This window comes from Hippopotamus amphibius, chromosome 2, assembly GCF_030028045.1.
Source record: "Hippopotamus amphibius kiboko isolate mHipAmp2 chromosome 2, mHipAmp2.hap2, whole genome shotgun sequence".
Classification (NCBI taxonomy): Eukaryota; Metazoa; Chordata; class Mammalia; order Artiodactyla; family Hippopotamidae; genus Hippopotamus; species Hippopotamus amphibius.
In genome coordinates this window covers 201653325-201671178 of record NC_080187.1, presented here as the reverse complement: position 1 = coordinate 201671178, position 17854 = coordinate 201653325, and the positions used below count along the sequence as shown (strand labels likewise).

Sequence of the window (17854 nt, the reverse complement as noted above, 5' to 3'; positions counted from 1 at the left end):
CCGGGGCGCAGTGTCCCGGCTCGGCTGGGCGCCACTCGTCTCTGAGCTCCGCAGCTCAGCCCCGCAGCGCCCCACGCCGCCCGGTCCCTGGCGCTTCTGGCGGTGCGCTCCGCGGGCGGCCGAGCTCGGCTGCGGAGTCCCAGCGCGGACGGTGGCAGCAGCGGCCTCGGGGCTCCGGAGGGCGCTGCTGTGGGCTCAGACGGCTCCACTGAGCTAGGTGGCTGCCTCCATGTCCTCCCTCGAACCATCTGATAGTTTTAAGCGGTGACAGGAGCAGAAAAGACCCCTGTAGCGGCGCTTCATTAATGTGCCACTTCTTAGCTATCATATGACAATCGCCTTGGGAGGAGGAGGAAGAGGAGGGGGAGCGGGGGATGCAGAGGGAGGGGACTGAGCGAGAGGGGAGAGCCTGGCCCCAGCTCTGGTTTCTTTCACACCTATTTACATGGACACCTTGGCCAATAGGAATCACTTCCAGCTCAAGACTGGGCGAGGGGGAAGAGCCTCGGCCACCGGCGGCGAGCAGGACGCGCGGGCCAGGGTGCACGGTGTGAAGGTATGAGGAGGCGCCGGCCGCGGAGCAGGGATTCAGGCGACCACTCACATTCACAGACCGAGCCGCTGCGCAGATGATGTTTGACATGGAAATTGCTTGGCTGGGGTTATTTTGTTTCCTCTGCAGTGTATCGGGTTTGTATTGTTAGCTAACTTCAGGCTTGCCTTTTCCCTGAAGCAGACCCTGTTCCTGCGCTTGGCATTACCCGGGGCTGGTTGCATGGGTTATTGTAATGAAAATACACCCTTCCCCCAGTCCTCCAAGAGGCAGGTCAAAGTTTGATTTGACCTTCCTAGGCTGCTGCCTTAGCCCAGCACAGTGGGTGTGTAGCTTTAAGTGATGGGATTTTAAAATACAAAAATATAATCGGACAGCCCTGTGTAAGAGCCCATTTTGAATCTAAGTGTATTAGCCAAATTAAAAAAAATTAAAATAGTGTATCTGGGCAAATAAGCAAGGTCTTCACTTTAAAAGTCTTCCAGGAATTTGGTTAGACAGGGCTGGAGGCGTTGGGGCTGTCGGGGAAGACAGCATGTGGACCTGGGGAGGGCCTGAGATTGGTGCATGCACTTCATTAACCTCGAGGTCTCTCGCTTTCCCCAGGTGGTTTGAAACTTAGGAGTTAGGCGTTGACTGGAAGTTTGCATTTTACAGCCGGAACTTTCTCCCCTCCCCCTCCTTTTTTGCATAGAGAGAAGTTATTTAGGGTTTTGAGGGCCCAGCAAAAGCTGCCTGTGGCTCCAGCAAAACAGCAGTACCTTCTAGATTTGCAAAGAACCAGCGGGTTTTCTTGTTTTGGAGAGATGAGAGGGTGGGGATTTGCCTGGGGTCACCCTGCCTAATGTAGGCGGCTTATTCCGTTCCATTTGGATTCATCTCCAGAGATTCAATGAATTATTATTATTATTATAATGATGTTGTCATCTTCATCAAATTGCTATGAAATAGAGAGTCAGCCCTGCCCGCTTGCATGCAGTCTACAAGTATAGATGCTAGGGGTTTCCCACTGGTTTCTGCACATTCTCCAACCTTTATTGTTTCTAAAAGAAATTCCTTCTACCGCGTTGTTAAAAACTCAGCCACAGCTCACAATAGATTTTCAGTCTAGAAATGTGAGAACTTTTTTCTTTTTTTTTTCAGGAGGAGGAAGTGGTGGTGGTAGGAGATTTCTGGGTGTGAAGTTTTGACACTTTTAGTGATATTAGAGCATTAGTGGAGCTGTTTGGGGTTAGCATTAAAAAGATCTTTAAGCGCGCGTACACACACACAACCCCCTCCATTAATCACAGTTTCTGAGGTGGTCAATAACTCACCGAAACGTAACTTAAACACGATGAATTTAGGAGATTAAACAATTTCATTAATATTGAAATGGCCCTCGCGTCTGGGCTGCCTCGCTTGAGATGCAAGCGCACGTTTTTCAATATTAACAGAAGTGCTTGAAGAAAAGAATAATGTCACCTTCTTAATTCGGAAAAAATAACCAGGAGGAGGAGGTGGGTGCGAAGGGGTGGGGGAGGGACGCTGACCTGTCTCTGGGGGCGCCGCTGGAGAAGGGCAGATAAACCCTCTGCAGATAACCTAGTTGGACTCGGGAGGAACCTCTGCCGAGCTTGAAGGGAGGCAGCAGTACTTGCCGGAGCTGCGTGCGCTTCAGCTCCTAAGGAGATACGGCGTTTTGGGGGTTTTTTGGTGTGGCCGCGTTTGTCTCGAGGGTCCTGAGATGGGAGGAGCTGGGGAAACTTGGGAGCTTGAGGGATGCTTGATGACTAGTAGTGAGGGCTTGTGTTTCCCAGACTGAAAGGTGTTGGTCCACAGCTTTCCTGCTCTACAAGGCAGCTGACCTCTGAGGTACAAAACAGAGGATGCTCTTGTGGGCGAGGCAGGAGCCCTCCTGGGAAGGAGAGGTACTAGCAAGGAAGTACCTCAAGGATTTTTAGGATCCTCTAAGAAAATATGTACATACATATAGAAACATAAAGTTTTAAGAAGGGTTGGGTTCGGGATATGCAACGATAGGCGTGAAAGATCTCTGTTCCCCCTATGACAGCCAGGAAGATTCTTTTCTACCCAGAGTGTGCGCCCGCATGTTGAGGGTGGGGGGTGGGGAGAGAGAAATGTTTTCGTGTTTTAACAATTGGCATTTTGTTGCCTTGCAAAGGGCCTTTGTATGGCTGTCGAAATCATTGCTCCGAGTAAACAGAAGATTAACTAAATTCTAAGAGTAGAAACGTTTGGGTGGAAAAAAAAAATCCAAGTTGGAATAAATCTCTGTCCATCTCCCTGGGAAACTTGTCACCACCAAGTTTGGGACATGGGAGGATACAAGTGGGAATCTTCAAAGTTTGGCTCCGGTGAAGATGAGGGGTGAGGCACTTTGCCTGTGCCCAGGACTCATTAAGGAAATTGAACCTAATAGCACAAATTTGCCTTGGGTGGGATGAGGAGTTGTGAGATGCACATTTAAAAAGTGTACTTTGCTGTAAAACTGTATCTTACTTCCTACTGAAGATCTACAGAGCCCCAGGGAAGGGCGGGATTTGCATGCTATTTACAGAGTTTTAAGACTGGTATTCTGAAGAAGGGGAGGAAAGGAGCACTTTCCAGAAATCTTGAAAAGTGCATCAGTCTATTGTACAGAACCCAAAGCAAACAGAAGCTTTGGGGAGGGGACACATCCAACCCGGAGGCTTAGGGAGTTGTTGGGAAAACTGTATAAAATACACATAAGTCAATTATATCCATGTGCAAACCAACTGGAAATCTCTTTCGTGCAATAGCCATTCATTGCCTCCGCGGAGTCTACCACCGACCACCTTTCTGCTTGGAGAGTTTGCAATAGCCTCTTTTCCCACAAGCTGGACCACACACGGCTACAGATTTCGTAATAATTTATGCTAATTTCCCTCCATAAATCCACAATTCGCTTCAGTGGCACCCGGGCTGCCGAGGGAGTAAAAAGGAGACAGGGGTGACAAATACAATATTGATTTTGATTCCTTCTGTTGTCAAGCAGGTGTGTGTGTGCGTGAACGGCGGGGCTGGGGATTGGGGGCGGGGGCCCTAGGAGAGGAAAGCTATCCGGAGCCCAAACCAGCCCCTCCACCCACACTCCAGAAAGTAACTCGCCCTGGTTTGTTAATATTTACCAAACACCCACGGGAGGTGGAGGAAAGTACCCGGCAGCTTCCGAAGGTTTCCTAGGCGCCAAAAACAATACCCGCCTTTCCGACTTGGAAAGTGAACTCGGGGCTGCCTGGAGCGCTTCGGCTAAGCCTTACTTGGCCCCCTTCTCCTCCTTTCACTCTGGGAGTCGCCCCCTCCCTCTCCTCCATCCCCGCTCGATCCCTCTCCTCCTATTCTCTTTTCTAATGCACTCTTGCCCCTCAGTTCTCTTCTCTTCACTTTTTCTCTCCCTGTCCTCCACTTTTCCCGGCATCTCTGCGAAATTGGCAGTGAAAGTCCCTGCGGTGGTGGTAGTGAAGGTCATCGGCTGGTGCGGCGTTGATGTTAGGTTTGGGGCCTCCTCTGGCCCATCCCCACCTTTCCAGCCTGCCTCCTGCAGGTGCCCAAGTCCTCTGCTCTCTCTGGGAACCCGAGCTAATGCACCTCGCGGCTTTGTCCCATTAGTCAGTCTTCACCAAGTCTGCACTTTGGTGGCGTGAAATGACTTAGCTTTCCTTTCAAAAAGATTTTGTTCCCAGGGTATTCAGCACTAAAACAAACTCCCTCAGCCTGTCAGGGGTCCATTTTTATTAAAAAAAAAAATTGTCCCCCTGAGTGTCCTGGAGTTTGTCCTCAGAATCTGTGTGCTTGCACGGCCAACCCCCCCCCCCCCCCCCCCCCCCGCTCCGGGCACAGGCTGGCTCTAATGTTCTGGATCTGGGGACCAGAGGGACGCCGCTCAGTAAGTTCTCTCCACCTGGGGCCACCGGACAGCAGGCTCTTGCAGGTCCTTGGGCCCCAGAGACCTGCACCCAGTTGGGCACTACATAAGGGAAACCTGTTGGTGGCCATGGCTCTCCCACGCCTGCCCCAGGAGTTTGAGCCCATGCTGCCAGGCTCTTTCCACCAAGTCTGGTGGGAAATCAAACTATTCAAGGAAGAGAGGTGGGGAGGGAACACACTTTGCGCTGTGGTGCCAAGGGCCAAGCGGCAGCTAAAGGACTTGCGCCTTCTCCCCTGCCCTCTTTGCCAGCACTCCCCAATGCCACCCCCAGCACCAGGCAGCCAGAGTAGCACACCTATTTCTCCAACTAGTAGGAAAGAACATCTCACAGGGAACTTTGGAACCATGTATTTCATTGGTTGCTGACTGGACTACATGGGGTTTGGACCTTAACTCACATCAGGGAGATTGAAAAGAAACTTTTGATAAGGAGTATCTGGCCTAAAATCAGTAACCCCCTCCCCAATCTTGCTGGGTTCCAAGAGCCTCCACCTCCTGCCCACTCTTTACTCCCATCCAAACCCGGGGGTGGAGGGGTCCAAATTCAGAGGCGTCTCCTGAGTCCCTGCCACCTGGTGGTGGGTAAGGCCTCTGGCTATGGCTGGGGCACCCGAAATTAAAATCTGGGTTTTCCTTGGGGTTGGGAGAAAGAGTGACAATACCCCCACACATTTTAGAAGTATTTCCCAAGCAGCTGCTCCAGTTTGGAGAGTGTGGAAGGCTCAGTTTTTCCTCCACCCCCAGCAGGAAAAAAACAGTGGCCAGAGGTAGCTTGACATCCATCCCCAAGAAGTGCCAACCCCCACCCGTAGTGAGCAGGCAGTTTCAATGTCCATGAAAACAGCTCTTGCCAAGCTCGCCATAATGCCCTCTCTTTGGATTCAGTTTGCTAAATGCCATTTGGTCTTTGCTGGCAGTGGTTCGCTCTGAGATTTCAAGGCTTTAAAGCCTGAGTTTCCAAATCCAGTCCCTCCTTTGTACTAACAATTGCATAGCTTCAAATTGCACATTACCAAACCTACATCTGTACTTGTCTCAAAGTTATTTGCAAAAGGTTGGTGGAAGGATTCTGGTTGTTGTTACTAAACCCTCCCCAGAAGTTTTGCCCTGCCCTGTGTGAAATAGAAAAAGCAATTCAAATCTATTATTATTATTATTGGAGGAAATATTGCTAAAGCCACCTTGGTATTGAAGGGATTAACTTGCTTTTCTCCCAGCCCCTAACTCTGGGGTTAAGACAGCAGTAGATCAACTGTATAATGTGTGCACTGTTCGCTCATTTGTACAAGCAGAACAAAGGTTGGACTAAGCCAAATTGCATTGCACTTGTGAACCGAGGCCCGATGTGAAGTATCTTTTACAGCGGGGGGAATGAGAACAATTTCGTGTATGTCTAAAAGGGAATAACAAAGCCACTTTCTCGAGCATCTCAAAGTGAAGTAGCGAGGCGTGACATTCCCAGGGTGAGGAGGGACAAAAGCAGGGTCAGGGGGATGAAAAAGAGAATCAAACAGCCACTTTCACATGTCTGCCCTCAACTGCTGCACCTCTCCATAATAGGAAACAAATGTTGTAAAAGGGGGGATTGCTCCCATTCATTCAAAATAGCAAATGATAGCTAAACAACATTGTCAAAACTGAATCAACTTCTGTGCAGTACCACCCAGAAAAAGGTATTGTGTTTTGTTTAATAGCGGGGTGGAGCAAAGGGTCTTTTTTTCTTAAGAGGGGGAGAGGGAGAAAATCACACTATAATATTAATTTTCTTTGTCAGGAATTACTTGTTTGCTCAGATTTGGGGGTGGGGATCAGGATCTCTGGTTAGGCAACAACCCCGCTTAAAAATGTTTATTTTTGGGGGGGAGGAATTTAGGGAAAGCAGAAACAGCAAGGCGATTTTTAGCTTTATGAAGTGTTTCAAAGCTTTCAATAAGTGGGAAAACAGTCTAGCTTCCTTTGAATGTATTATCCGGAAAAAAAAAATGCTGATTGTAATAGAATATTAAGGTAAATCCTGTACAGTAGGCTAAATGTCCTCTCAGAAATTTGAGTAAAATCAATTCTGGGGGGGAACCGAAGAGCTCTGAAATGAAGAGTATCTTGCATCCATAATATTTGTTGTTGCATTCGCCCGTTTTCATTTGTTTTGAAACCGGATAACCTGTAGCTCTCCAGCCTTAAAACCCCGCGCTCCTGATTTGTTTGTTCAGAGACAAGGAGCAGAGTTTAACCCGGTGGACGCATGCAGTATGTGTTTTCTTAATGGCAGAAGCAGGTTTCGCCCACAACAGCCTTTAATTATAATAACTCGCTGTGTTCCTGCGATGGTTAAAACTATTTGATTCTTTCTCCTCCCTCTTCTTTCTTTCTCTCTCTCTCTCTCTTTCTCTGCCCCGCTCTCTCACCCCCCCCCCCCCAATTTGGGCTTTTTTTTTTTTTTTTTTTTTTGGTCTCCATTCGTCCCCCGCTGAGCTGCCACCCACAAAGCGGGTTTGAAAAAGAAAGAAAGCAAAGAAAGAAAGCGGCTGATCCTTACTGGCCTCCCCCCAGCTAAGAATGGCTGGGAGGCGGGGCCTGGCGGGACCTGCAGCGCAGCCGGGCGCTCGCCTCCCCTGGGCGGCGGGGTCTTTCCGCTCAGGCGGGTCTCACCTAGGACCCGGGCTTCGCTCCTCGAGTCCCAGCACGGGGTGCCCACCCCCTGCCGCGCGCCCTCCTCCTCAGCACCTACGCGGCTCCAGGCTCTCGCTTTGCTCACTCTTGGTGGGTCGCTGTGTACGAACTCGCTGTAGGGGAGACCAGGTTGCCCCGAGGGCTTACCGAGGCCGCAGAACGGATCCACCGCCCTCTACGTTCCTGTGTTCCTCTCTCTCTCCTTCCCTCGTTCCTCTCCCGCTCTACCTTCATGCCTTCTTTCTCAAACTGGTTTCAATTTCCGCAGCGGCAGGGACACCAGATTTTAGGTCTGCAAACAAACTAGCTGCCTTCCCAGCAATGAAGAGTGTCCGGGATCTGCAGTGCATTTATTTCCTTGTGTCCCCAGCCGGCCCAACCAAAAGAAAGAAAGGAAGGGGTAAAGGAAACAGAACAAACATCCTCGCCCCCACACATCACCCGCACACCTCAGCGGTGAGTGGTAGGCCACGATAAGTGGTTGACTCCGGAGAGTGGGATAAATCATTAACTCGACCGATCACAGCATCCGTGTAGCTTTTAGGAGACTTCTGCTCTTACAACTGTGGCTGACATCTTCACCCCCCGCCCCCCACAGTAACCCTAGTAAACAACCCCTGACTTCCCCCTTTTTTTATTTAACATTTTTATTAGGAAAGACTTTTAGATATATATTTTTATATATTTTAAAGAAACATGAAATCTGTACTGCTATTTCTCCCTTGAAGTACTTTCCCCTCTCCATCTTTTGGAGAGGATTTAAGTCCAAAAAGATTGAACCAGCAGGTGATTTTCTTCGGAGTGATAACCGTTTGTTTATGGTGGGCATAGTGATTTAATTGGTAGAGTGGATGGCTTCCCTTAACTAAGGGAGGCTGACTTTTCTTCCTGCGCGGGCAGTAAAGAAAACCTCTCCTCTCACTTCACCGGGCCCCTCCTCAAAGAGATTTGCGTTCAAAATATTTAACTGGCTGTCCTGAATACCCAGAGTTTGGGGAGGCTATTGGTCTTTCAGTTCTATACGTTCATCCTCTTTTCACCTATTTTTCTTTAATTTCACCCCCCCCAACTGCACATAAACGGTAAAATAGAGAACCGTAGAGAGTGAATCAGATCCTTTTTTCCCCCACATCTGTTACCCTTTTACAAAAGGACATAGGGAGCGGCGGGTTCCTAGGTTCCCCAGATCTTTGGTAATTATTAGCAACTTAGGTTTTCTTTCGCGTCCGGATCTCCGCGACCTGTTGATGACTGAGTCGCCGAGCGCGGAGCTCCGCGTCAAAGTTGGTTATGTAAACTGCTTGTGTATTTCACATTATCATCGCGCTGTCTGGAGGCAATGTAGATTTTCTAAAGATCTAATGAATAAACAACCAGCAACTGCTGGCGGTGTAATTTACATTGTTAATGCCTACATGTGTATAATAAATATGCATTTGTGTGTCTTCAAATAAACTCTTTTTAGTTTCTAACCTGTGGTGATTTTTTTTCTCTCAAAAAGAAGAGGGGATGGGGGGTGGAGGGAATCTCATCTTTCCAAGGAAAGAGAGTTGATTTCACGTGCGTGGCTCTGGTGAAAATGGCCCTGCCGTCGAGCTCAGATTAGGGTCCGCGTCTCGGCTGTCCCTCCTACCCGCCGAGGAAAGCTCGGCTGCCATGGGCCCCTGCACTGGAGTCGGCAAGAAAGGGAAAATGCGTCCAGGAACTTAGCCGCGCGGTTTGGGGACGGCGGCGCTTCCTGTGGGAATGGGAGCCGAGAGAGGGGACAGCACCCACAGGATTCGGGTATTCTCCCCCGAGATATCGCTCTCCCCCAGAGAGAAGTGTCAAGGAATTCTCTTAGATCGCAGCTTGGGTTGGGAGAATTGGGGCTGCTGGGGCTTCAACATCTTCTGGGAAGAGTTTCCCGGAAATTTCCCGACCGACGACGTTCCCCTTTTGCGCCTCTGTAGACCGCATTTCGGACAAGCCTGGGGGACAGACAGCAAGGGGAAAAGAGAGAGCGCTGGCACGGGTCGGGGTCCTAGACTCTGCCCCATCGGCCACTTCCTCTTGTAGGGCAGGAACACCGACGATCCTGGCAGCCACAGCCTCCGAGCCCCGGGGTTTGGACCCAGCATAGCTGCTGTTTTCAGAAGCGGAACGCCCTCCCAGCGCGTCCCACAGCGCTTATTTCAGGCTGGGCGCCGACGTTTGATATCTCTCCCCTCCACCAACCAGGTGCCACTTTCTTAGCGCGCTCGAAGGCAAATGTCTCATCTTTTCCCGTCCTGGATCTGGAATACATTATTTTAATTAAGTCTATGGCGATTTACTTTCCTCTGAGATCTATTCCACGGTGCAATTAGGAACGTATTGGTGCTAGCTCATATGAATATTCAGGAGCGTGTCAATTAATTAGCAGAGAGAGGAATCGCACTATGGTGCTCAAAACCCTTTTAGTGTTAAGCAGAATTAAGGGGGTATTTGGCAATGCGCTGGATTAGTGAATATTTTACTGTGCTCTCATTTAACTTCATTATCATAGCACTTACACTACTCTCTGATTTTATTAATTAAATTGCTCATTAATTTGTCCAAAAAGGATAAAAGTTATAATGTGCCACCCAATAACTTGGAAAGTAAACTTTTGCCCTTCCTTGGTCTTCACTCCGGGCCAGAAGAAGACAGATGGCTGCTTGCACAGTCCGAGCTGGAGGTGCGCTTCTCCTCTCCCTGCACCCGGCATCTTCGGGTTGAGCAGGCACTCGGGCTTCCCGCACTCGGGCAGCAGCCGGGATGTCTGGGAAGAAGGGCCGCCACCGCAGAGCATCCCCTTCGCTTTTTGCCTCCGGGACTGGCTTGGAAATGAGTCTTTCTTCCGCAAGCAAAAAAATGAAAGCTTTTCGATGGCGGGTGACTGGGCACGGAGCCAGTTGTCCGGGGATGCGGGAAGTGCCCTGGGGGCCACCGTCAGTGCTCCCAGGCTTCTCAGCCTCCGAGCCCTAAGGCGTGGTCTTTCCCAAAGGCTTGCACAAAATGCACTTCGTGCGGTCCACATCCGCAACGCCCCCTAAGGGACTGCTGAGTGCAGCACCCACACCCACGGCCGCTCGAGGCCTCTTCCTGAGCACCCTGTCCTCGACCGGGGCCACCCCCCTCAGGCATCATCTGGGTTCGTGCCAACGTGCCGCTCACGCGCACCTGCACCTCCCCACCCACCCTGCCCCCAAAGGTTAGAAAGACAAATATTAAAATTACTTGCACAAAGGGAACTGCTAAAGAGATCCCAAATTAATATGCATGTAAAATTAATTAGTTGCATTTCGTGACATCAAAATAAGTACCTGGGAAACAGAACACCTTCTGGGCATTGGGAACATATGCTGGAATTAGAGTTAATTGACTAATTACATAAATTAGGCATTAATTTTGCAACACATCAAGTATAAAAGATATCTCAATTAATTGTGCATGAATTACCAGGGGAAGCCGGGCGGAGGTCCGGCCAGGATCCCGGTTCTCCGACCCCTCTGCTCTTTAGGGCCCAAAAGCTAGGCGGCGTGGCAGGCATCCAGGTGGAGACTGGCTGGCCTGGGACTAGAGACCGAGGTCTGCACCGGGAGTCGCCGCCCGCGCAGGCTGATGACTCGGGGCAATCGTTAATGTGAAGGAAACTCCCCCACTCATTAAAATCAATTACATGCAGTTAGATTGATCAGTTTTTGTCAGAAAGGAGCGAAGCAACCCCCTTTGCTAATCTCCCCTCCTCCCAAGTCCCCATTCCCCCCTCCCCTTTCTCCCCCATCCACCTTAGCTGGCTCTGCAGCGATCCCAGGCCCTCGCTGTCCTGGTCCTCTGTTTCCCTCCATGAAGAGGTTAATTTTTCTGGACTTGACGTCGGCTCTGGGCCACTTTGGATGGATCTGGAGTCTGGCCGGGCTGCACTGGACGCCTGGTTTCTCTTGGTGGCCCACATCTTTGCGGGCTCACCACCACTCCTCACCTAGGAATACAACTTCAAGGAAAGATGCTAAGTGATTTGAATCTCTTTCGTTTGGAAGTGGGTGTAAATTAATCTCCGGGTTGTAAAATCTAGGTAAATAACCCATTCATTCTCCCAGAGGACTGGTCTGTCAGAGTCCCCATCTTCCCCCCTCTCCCTATGCCCCCCTCCCCCATGGTGTATATATCTCTCCTTTCTTATGGATGAAAGAACAGAATGGATACAGCATGGGTGTTGAGTTTAATTTTCCTGGGGCTCCTTTCTCCAAGGGGAGCGCCAGGGAACAAACTAGTAATTCTCCCTCAAAACTCACCAAATAGAATATTTGCCTTTAAAACAGTTTATTGTTGGGAGAATATTAGTGATCTTAGCAGCGACTTCTCGCTCTATTCCTTACAGTTTTAAGGGAACGAAAAAGGCATCCCAAAGTAAAACTGTTATTTGGGCAGTGGATAAAGTCATGCCCCTTCCAAACCCCAGTGAAACTGCAACAAAACTCATATGCATTCCTTACATAAATTACCACCAAGTGTGACACAGTTTGGTTCTGTTGATCTAATGGAATGTTACTAATGGAGGAACAGATTTCTCAGCAACTTCTGGAGCTGTCATCATGTGCCTGGTAGTTTGTGACAGTATCTGAAGTCACAGACACTCCCCCCCACCAAGATCCCCAAGTTGTAATCTTTTTTTTCCTTTTTTTTTTGCCAAAGCAAACACAGAGAATGAAAGAAAATCCTGAGAAACCCTTTATTGTCTGGTTATATATATCTTCATCAAGATGCCTGGGTGACATTTGTTAGAATATAATCCTGACTGCTGATGGGCTAAAGAAACCGATGAATTCCTGAGTTTACAGAGACAAACATTCATCTTGATGTAGAGGTTTCCTGCGGTAGCCAGATGCTGAAGGTACTTGAGGGAGATGTTGACAAGTGGATAATTGTCAGCAGAACTAAAACAGACACTTTGTTTACAGTTGAGCATGATTAATTGGGAGTAAATAAAACAGCACTCTTTATAAAATCACCATCCAAGTTCAAAAAAAGGCTGTATGTCTCTAGGAATAAAAGAAGTGGACTTATTGTACAAGAGCTAGTTTTGCCAGACCCTTGAAGCAGCAGCTGGTAGTGGTGTAGATCAGACATAGATATATGCTTTATTGCTTTCCAGCTGGTTTGCTTTAAAAAAAAATTTTTTTTTGCCAAATTTATAGAGCTGGGTTAGTAACATTTTCCCCCGATTAGCTGAATTTTAAATTTCTCATATTAAAAGATTATTCTTCCCCTCTTCATTCTCCCTTTAAAAGGTAATGCATTTAATGTGAAATAATTTTCAGAATGAGCCAGACGTGATAAACCCAATCTGATGTCAGACAAGGCTATTAAATGCCATTGTGATACTTCAGTTGGCAAGAGAGCATTTCTATTCCCCATGGCTCTAATAAATTGCAGAGGCCAGACTCTAGTAAACATCTTAGGATTGTCCAACATAATAAATTTTAATGAAACAGAAAATATATCTTACTTTCAAGGCGCAGTGTGACTTATGTACACAAAGTATTTTTTTGGCATCTATCCTGCTAGATCACAGGGTGACCAGGCCAACACCTTTCTAGCAAAATTTGCTAATCATGTTTGTGCAGATTAGTGCTGTAGACATACTTATTGACCTTGGATAGATACCGTGGATGGATCGATTTACAGCAGTCTATAAGCAGGCATTCTCTGTATTGTAATAAAATGCCCAGTGAAGTTCAATACAATAAGCCTAAGGCAGTTAGAAATCGTTTTGGATTACTAGCAAGTCAATTGAATTCAGTACTATTGTCCTCCTGTAAGAATGGATACAGAGACACAAGACAGGTAAATAAGGTGCAAACTGGGACTTTGGGCTGCTGGGAGAGAGCTTTCTCTTGGGACTTCTTACAGTTAAGAACTGTCTGTAGGAGCTTCTAAGACAAAAGCAGAAGTAGAGTTTGTGGCATGGAAGGATGGGAGGCAGAGAAGGGGGCAGAGACAAGAAGAAGAAGTGAGAGGAGGAGGAAAAGAAAAGGAAGAGAGATGGAATCCTCTCTCTTCAAGTGAGCCCTGGACTTTCTGTGAATCAATACTTTTCTTTGCCTTAGGCCTGTTCGAGTTAAGTTCTGAAGGGGTCATGAACAGTACACTTTTTAAAAAAGTCATATCCATTTGATTTTTTAAATTGAAGTTCAATAACTTGTGATAACCTATAATGGAAAAGAATCTGAATATACTTTTCCTGTTGTCATGAGACCCAGAGTAGCTTTCATGCTGAAAATCTTGCTTATTCCTTCTATTTCTCCTCACTAGGAGGGGCAACTCAAATTGGTCCCTTACTCATGAAGGGCCACTTAGGTAGCTCTTGAGCTTTGGGTCCCAAGGAATTTCATTTCCTTCCCTGGTGGGCACTATATATTGCTTTGGTGATTGCACACTCGTGGGGATACTTTTCAGAGCTTCTAGAGCCTGCTGGTCTTAGGATGAGGACCTCAAGTAATGTCTCCATCAGTATATCCCTAAGCCTTTAAGAAATATTAGAGGTCCATCCTCCCTCCCTCCTTTACTTCCTTCCTTCCTTCCATCCATCCATCCATCCATCCATAAGCATTTCTGAGGACTAGCTCAGTTCTAGGTCAGCTCTGATAAATTAATTTCACTATAAATTTCTATTGGCAAAAGAAAACATATACTTAGGAATAGGCACCAACTTCTCAGATTGGAGTATTTTTCATGTTGTAAGTTCTTCCTGATTTCAGAATCTTTTAAAACAATACATCCTCTCGTTTGACCCTCACAATAACCCATAGGGGAATGGAATCTATGAATGAAAGTGGCTCATAGCTATTGAGTGCTTTGTATTAGGCCAGCAGTGCTGAAAGTGTAGTACTGGGACCCTGGAGTTCTCTGAGAGCTGTACATGTGTTTTATGAGGTTCAAACGATCTTCATAATAACATAAGACATTACCTTTTCTACTCTTGTTCTTTTACTAGAGTACACTGGAGTTTTCCAGAAGCATCATAAAATGATTTTTGAAACAGATTGAATACAGAAACAGACATGAGAATCCTGTTGTCTTCTTTTAAGCTAGGCATTAAGCAGATTTTCAAACATGTAAAACACTACTATTCTCATTTTTGAGGGGTTTAGAAAATATGGTTATTTTTCATAAAGTGCGTCATTTATGTTAACATGTAATGGCTTTATTATTATTTTTAAGTGAATTAATAAATAGTTTAACATTTTTCCCAGTTTTAATTTTGAATAAAGTAACTCTCTGTAGATAACCTCTGATAGACAAATGTCTTGGAGGTAGGTTCTGCTTGTATCTTATTGTAGAGATAAGGAAGCAAAGGTTGGGAGAGAGCTTAGGAAACCAAGGGATTCCATGATGGTAGATGGGATGGGAGCTCAAGGCTCTCTGGTTCCAAAGTGTGAGATTTGACTTCTACTTTATAGTTGAAATTGGAGTGTTCCTGTTCATCACTGAAAATGTTGGGACCCAGAGAAGTTATGTGAATTGCCAAAGCTCACACAGTCAGAGACGGACCTAGGGCTTTAACAGATTCTTCCCACTGTGGTCAATGTCCAGCATATGCCCTACTGTGCATTCAGTGGTGTGCTAGGAAGCTGACTCTTGGTAGGGAGAAGGCTTCATTTGTAGTATTTGCCAATTTCTATAGTGTAATACTCCCACCATGACTGACTTCAAGCCATGACTTGACATCATTTGGGGGGAGGTGAGCACAGCCGGCTTTTGTGAACTGGTCAAAGTTGGCTCAAGCATACCACCACCTCCATCCCAGTCTTCCATATAATCTTGCCCTTTATCTTTGAAATTGTCTCCAGGTCACCTCAAGGCAACCATGGTGTGGTAAATAATTCCCTAATCTTGGGCTCGGAAGACTTGGCTTAAACTCCCAGCTCTGCTGTTTGCCAGCAGAGTAAGCTTAGACAAGTGACTTGATTCATCTCTCAGACTCAATTTCTGCTTATAAAACAGGGACAATAATATCACCCTGCCTATTTCACTGTGTGTGTGTGTGTGTGTTTGTGAGCGTGCGTGTGTGCGCCTGTGTGCATGCAAGAAATGCATTCATTTATATGAAATCACTTTGTGAAATGTAAAATGTCACATGAGTGTAAGACGTGATGACTGAATTGGTCTGTTCCTTGTTAGGTGTGTCCAGTCTGTACTCCTCCTCTGGGACATCTTCCCCAGGTTCTTTATCCCTGGTCATAATCGATGGTTTTCATCTTGTAGTCCCATGATACTTTGTCCATACCTCTGTTTTGTGACCCATGTATCAGCTCATAGTTGCTCTTAAGTCTGCCTGTCACCAAAACCGTAGAACACAATAGTTAAATTCTCCGAATTCTCAGAATCTAGAGCAGTGCTGGTCAATAGAAATATAGTGGAAGTCACATACATAGTTTTTAACATTCTAGTAGCCACATTTTAAAAAGCAAAAAGAAACAGGTAAGCTTAATTCACTAATTTATTTTAACCTAATATAACCAAATATGATCATTTCTGTATGCAATCAGTGTTAAAAATTAATGCAATATTTTGCATCATATTTTATACTAAGTCTTTGGATTCTGGGGTGCATTGTATACTTACAACATATCTCAATTCAGACTAACCACATTTCGAGTGCTGGATAACCACATGTGGCTAGTGGCTACTATATGGGGCAGCATAGCAGTACTGTTAGTGTCCTTGGGTTCAAATCCCAGCTTTGCATTTACTAGCTGGGCAGTTTACTTGACCTTTCTCTTCCTCAATTTCCTTTTTGTGAAATGGATTTAATAATGCATTCTACACCATAGGGTTGTTGAAAGAGTTAAATAAGTTTGTATATACAAATAGCACTTATTGCACAATGTGCACATCATAAATGTTAAGGATAATGATAGCTTCAATTTTAGACTGCAAGATTCCTAAAGGTTAAACTGCATTTTATTCATATTTTCATTTTCCAAAACCTAAAACAGTGGCTGACATATGGTGTTCTGTCTGTATTGACTGGCTGAATGATAACTGGCTTCTACCACTTACTCTATATGGCATCAAAGCTTCAAACGCAATCCTGGACATGGTAACCAGTGGCAACACAGCAGTATCTATTAATGGCGGTGGTGGTTGGGGGCAATACCATTTGCAGATGTATTTAATAATAATCAACTTCTGTAAGGTATAATTAATTATCACAAAGGTCACCCATTTTAAGTATATTTAAGTGAACTTTGACAAATATGAATCAATCAACATGTAGAATATTGCCAACACCCCCTGAAATTTCTTTTGCAGTCAGTCCTCTCTCCCTACCCTTAGCAACCATTGATCAACTTTCTGTTACTATAGCTTTGCCTTTTTAGAATTTCATAAATCAGAAAACGTAGGCTCTCTTGTGTCTGGCTTCATTTACTTAGTATGATGCTTAGAGATTATCTACGTTATTCCATGTTATATGTAGTTCATTCTTTTTTATTGCTGAGTAATATTTCATTGTACAGATATAAATACTACAATCGGTTATACATTCTCTTGTTAATGGATATTTGAGTTGTTTCCAGTTTTTTTGCCCTTATTTTAACTGCACCTTTCACAGAGCAGAAGTTTTTAACTTTAAAATCCAACTTATCGATTTTTTCTTTCATGGATCATGCTTTTGGTGTTATATCTAAAAAAGTCATATACTAAACCTAAGGTCACCTAGATTTTCTCTTATGTTATCTTCTAGAAGTTTTATAGCTTGCATTTTACATTTAGGTCCATGATCCATTTTGTAAATTTATTTATTTATTTATTTAATTTGTTTATTGGCTGCATTGGGTCTTCATTGCTGCACACGGGCTTTCTCTACTTGCGGTGAGCGGGGGCTACTCTTCATTGTGGTGTGTGGGCTCCTCATTGCAGTGGCTTCTCTTGTTGCGGAGCACAGGCTCTAGGCAAGTGGGCTTCAGTAGTGGTGGCACATGGGCTCAATAGTTGTGGCTCACAGGCTCTAGAGCACAGGCTCAATAGTTGTGGTGCATGGGCTTAGTTGCTCCGCAGCATGTGGGATCTTCCCAGAGCAGGGCTTGAACCTGGGTCCCCTGCATTGGCAGGCAGATTCTTAACCACTGCACCACCTAGGAAGTCCCCCATGATCCATTTTGAATTAATTTTTGGGAAAGGTGTAAGGTCTGTATCTAGATTGGCATTTGTTTGTTTGTTTTCCCTGCACTTGGAAGTCCAGTTGTTCCAGCATCATTTGTTGAAAATATTATCCTTTCTCCATTATATTGCCTTTGCTCCCCTGTCAATGTTTATTTCTGGACTTCCTTTTCCATTCCACATATCTAGAGTCACAGCACTCCAACATTGTTTTGATTACTATAGTTTTATTATAAGTCTTGATAAGTGTCAAGTCTTCAAACATCATTTTTCTTTTTCAAAATTGTTTTGGCTCTTCTAGATCCTTTACCTGTCCATATAAGTTGTAGACTCGGCCTGTTAATATCTACAATAATCTGCTGGGATTTTGAATGAGATTGTATTGAAATATCAATTTGGGGGAGATTTAGCATCTTAACAATAATGACTTTTCCAATCTGGAAACCTGGGATCTTGCTGTATTTTTTACATCTTCTTTCATTTCACTCAACAATATTTAGTAGCTTTTA

General features: G+C 45.8%; 1 long non-coding RNA gene across 1 annotated transcript in view; it reads left to right on the top strand.

The window, feature by feature from the left end:
* The window catches only part of LOC130843912 (uncharacterized), a 261119-nt gene that overhangs the window by 158890 nt on the left and 84375 nt on the right, over positions 1-17854 (top strand). The window lies entirely within an intron of this gene.